The sequence below is a fragment of the Amblyomma americanum genome, chromosome 5, assembly GCF_052857255.1.
Source record: "Amblyomma americanum isolate KBUSLIRL-KWMA chromosome 5, ASM5285725v1, whole genome shotgun sequence".
NCBI lineage: Eukaryota > Metazoa > Arthropoda > Arachnida > Ixodida > Ixodidae > Amblyomma > Amblyomma americanum.
The window spans coordinates 84520042-84524236 of record NC_135501.1 but is presented as its reverse complement, the minus strand read 5'-3'; the positions used below and the strand labels follow the sequence as shown (position 1 = coordinate 84524236).

At 45.3% G+C, this 4195-nt stretch overlaps 1 pseudogene across 1 annotated transcript; it reads right to left on the bottom strand.

Annotated features, from left to right (window-relative positions):
- Positions 1-324: 324 nt before the first annotated feature.
- On the bottom strand, positions 325-3099 carry LOC144134019 (uncharacterized; annotated as a pseudogene). Its single transcript, XR_013315115.1, has 3 exons — positions 2253-3099; positions 1151-1358; positions 325-718 (listed from the first exon to the last, which is right to left on the bottom strand). The product of XR_013315115.1 is annotated as an uncharacterized LOC144134019 (transcript).
- Between the last annotated feature and the right edge of the window lie 1096 nt (positions 3100-4195).

Below are 4195 nucleotides of genomic sequence, written 5' to 3'. Positions count from 1 at the left end.
ACAGGAGAGCCAGGCATTCACAGCTCTCATTGAGGGACTGCTGTCAAAAATAAATCATTAGCTCTGCGTGGAAAATGATTTTCTTATTTATTTATTCAGTGTAACATACAGGCTCCCAAGGTGGAGCACTGCGTAAAGGGGCACATGTACAGTGAAAGCACAAAAAATACAAGGGAATAAGGAACAAAATACAAACATGATAAACAAGATAATAAGGAAGTAAATACAGACACATGATAAATGCAAGAAAACATCAAGGAAAAGAAATCAATTTCAGACAAACACGATTAAAACATGAAGGAAAAATTGTGCACAAAGAGTTCATTACACTTTCTGCGGCTTTAGGTATTCCCGTAGGCTGGGTGGTGCCAGGTGAAAGTAGTCCGACACCTGACTGCCGTACATAGCAGTGTGGCAGTTGGCAAAAATTGTTGCTACTTTGTACATCTTTTCTATTTGCTGCCACAAAAGTTTCTGATTTTTTTTAAGTCAAGAAAGGCGAATTCTGCCACAACTTTTCCAAAACCCCACTCAACTGCCTGGCGGACTTTGCTCATCCCGCAGTTGAAAGCATCTTGGGTTGGGGTCCGACGACAGCCACCATAAGGCTTCATTAGCAGAGGCCGGAGCGGGTAGGCTGGGTCACCGTAAATCACCAGGCGTTCATTTACAACGATTCTCTTCAGTTTTGAGTACAAGCCGCTCTCTCGGAATATTCCTGCATAAAGTACAGCCACAAACGCACCAACGTTTAAGCAATGCAATAACCACCCCCTTTTTATTTCAATGGGTGTGTTGTATTCAAAGCAAGAATATACATAAAAAAGCATCTCACAATGCAACACTACGCTTTCTGTCAAAAGGCATGGAAATTTGAACTCTGTGTGTAATTTCTGGGTTAAGATAAACAATGCAAATATTTGTAGAGCCATTGTCGAAAGTTTAGAGCTCAAGCGTAACACAGCCCCAGTGTTCCAAGCCTACTGAAAGTAAGATTTCTCGTCTTACCCCCTACAATCGGTAGGACTTCCAACGATTGCTACAGGAGCCCCACTACACGTTGTCCTGTCTGCTAGCTTCTGTCTTAGTTACACATGGTTTATGCTTCAGAGAGTTGCAAGTTGAAGCTTTGTAGCAAATATTGACTCACTTGCGTCATGGTAACTTCCAGGGTAGTGCCCGTCAAGTTGGCAAACAATGCCGTTTGGGCACATCAGGGATTGATATTTGACCATATGCATCCTTTTATGGCCTGAAAAATACAGCTTTTGATTTCTTTTAGGCCGGCATATTGCACGAGCTGTCCCATCGACAAAAGCCCAGCAGTTTGGCAGCGGAGCACCTTTGCTCTGAATAGCCTGTGAGAAAAAAAGGCACGAGTTGAGGTATACGACTACTGTAATCAAAACCGTAATAGGATTGAAAGCCTATTTGCTGTAAGTGTAACAAAATATTTCAATAGAAAATCTGATGAGCAATTCATGTAGTGGTGCAGTGGAGTACCCTCGGCGGGCAAACACTGGCAGGGTTCTCCATTTCGAATGTGTGGACGCTAACGTGTCAGAAAACCCACAACACTGCAATGAAAACTAGAGCATAAAAGTGCCTATTTGTACTGCAATCAGACCGGCCCTGTGTGTTTCTGGAAAGCTGTCGGTCAGCGAATCAGCCTGAATGAACTAATGGGCACATTGCAAACATTTAGTCGTAAAAGACTTGTTCATCAAAAAGGTGACAGTTTGTTTTAGAGTAATTGACAACATATGCCTATTACCCTTCCCACTAGACAAGTGAGAGAGTTCCAAAACAAATATACCAAATGCAGATGGCTGCTATTACAACACAAGAAAGTAACAGCTATGACTAATATTGCTACTGATAGAGATTTGCATATCACGGTGGAGTCTAATACAGCTTGAACTTTTTGTAAAGCAATATGGGCCTAATAAATATTGCTATCTCAATACAAACATCTACCACAGACTGTTATTGGCCTACGAAGGAAATAGAAATTTATTAGGCTAATATTGGCTCCTAAAAGGTTATCAGCAGGCATACACAGTAAACACAAAAATGCAGAACACGAATAAAAGCTTATTTTGAAACTTCGGATACGGTTACATGTAAGACACGTATCCAAGAGAGGGCCTGAAGAAACCCCCCCTCCTCCTCCACCTAGAAGAAATTACCGTGGGCCCCTCCAGAAAAAAATTCCTGGCTACATGCCTGTTGCATGTTGACATTTCACTTACCCTTGCAAAGCTCCGCAGCGAAGGAGGCGAAAGCCACAAGTGATTATTGCAATCACTGAGAAGGTGGTCGAAGTTGTGCAAAATGTGACTGAGCATTATGTTTGCCGCACTTGACATAACCGACGAGTGCCGGCCAAAAATCTCTTCAAGATCGCACCACCTGTTGGGGTATGCCAACCTGCGCAACGTCAGGCACAATGCTTCTTGCCCTGGTACAATTACCCCTTGGGCAGTAGTGAGCGTTTGCGGCACCAGCAGGGCGTTGCAGAGTTCACCGAAGTCGCTCTTCTCAAATCGGCACATCTGCTTGAATACCGTTGGGTCACACTTGTTTATGTCAAACAGCCCGTGCCGCGAACGGTACCTAAAATATTCTTGACGCATTCCATGGCCTATCTCTTCTGATATTAAACTGCTCCCTAAGAGCCGTCGCTCCACATTGCGCATTATTAAGGCGTCAATGTCATCCCACCGCAGCGTAGAAATCACCAAAGGATTCGAAAGAATGCTTCTCGGCATTTCGAAAGCTGCTGCGGTAGTCGCGGAGCACACGAGAATCACAACGTGATCACAACCACGAGTAAACAAGACAGCGAGAACGGCTGGAGGAGGATTGGCGAGAGGCTTGGCTTGGCTGATGTCAGGAACTTTTCAAACATCAGTTGTCATTTCTTGCGCCAGATGGCGCGGAGAAGCACAGCGGAGCATTTTAGGATGCGCTTGGTACGTCCACTCGGAAGGACGCTAACGTACGGCTAACTAAAAGTGTCATGGACGCGCCATTCGTACCGTACGCAACGTAGTGAGCGTTGCGTACGTAAGCCCGTTACGTACGGCCAACTAAAAGTGTCTATTGACTAAGCCTTGGTTCGTCACTATTTTGATAGCCGAGCAGGGCTATAAAAACCATTTTGTTCGGTATGCGTCCCTCCCAAGTAGAAATATAATTGTCTGTGCATGAGCATGGTCATGTGAAGAGAATGATTAGTGAATACTTCATGGAAGCTTATGACAGCCATATTGGCAGAGGGCTCTAAAATCATTTTTTTATATCCATCATGCCTAGATTGAGAAACGTTTCACTACAGCAAAACGTGTTCAGGGAATTCACTGCATGAAATTGAGTTCAGTTTCAAATATTTCGTCTTGAATTGTAAATTGCGCCAATAACAGAAATATATAATCAACTATCGATGGTAGTTGGGATGCATAGAACACCACAGTCGAATAGAATTCATTTCAGTTATAGGAAGTTGTTTCCTGAGAGGGAGTTTAGTCGTTTCCTAGAATGGCAGTTCTTCCCAGAATTCCGAGCGATTGTTGGAAAGATGCACACCAGGGAGCCAGGTCCGGTCGATGACGGCGCGTCGCAACTCATATTGAGCGCAATATACCTTCAGTTCATGGGTTTCACCAACTCGACGAGGCCGCTTTCGGAATTTATCTCTAGCGAACGCGACTTCGTGTCGCTCTCTGTCGTGGGGATCGCTAGAAGCAGCCCGGCGCATCCAATGCTCAGTGGAAGAACTCGTCCTGTTGACCGGTTCTGACTCCACGTCCGCGGTGTCTAGGCGGCGAGCGCTGGCCTAGGAACGAGCGGTAAGTCGATTGGTCACAGTCACATCCTCAATGTCACAGTCACACCCTCGGCGAGCCTCCAGTTAGGGGTCAAATCCAAGCGTCATTTGATCTTCAGCTTGGCTTGCGAGAAGCAGGGAATTTCGCTTTACACCTAACAATCCCGAAGAGGAGCAGACGCACCTCAAGAACGCGGACAACGGTGCGTTCGATGGAGGCTGAAGCCCCGTGCTCGGACACAGTGCCAGCTCAATGAAACTATTTGAACGGGACAGGGTATCTGCCATCTTAATGCAGTGAGTTGGCGCTGTGAACTTCTCAGTTGCATACATAGAGTTTTATGGCAAATGATGCGCCAACGACTC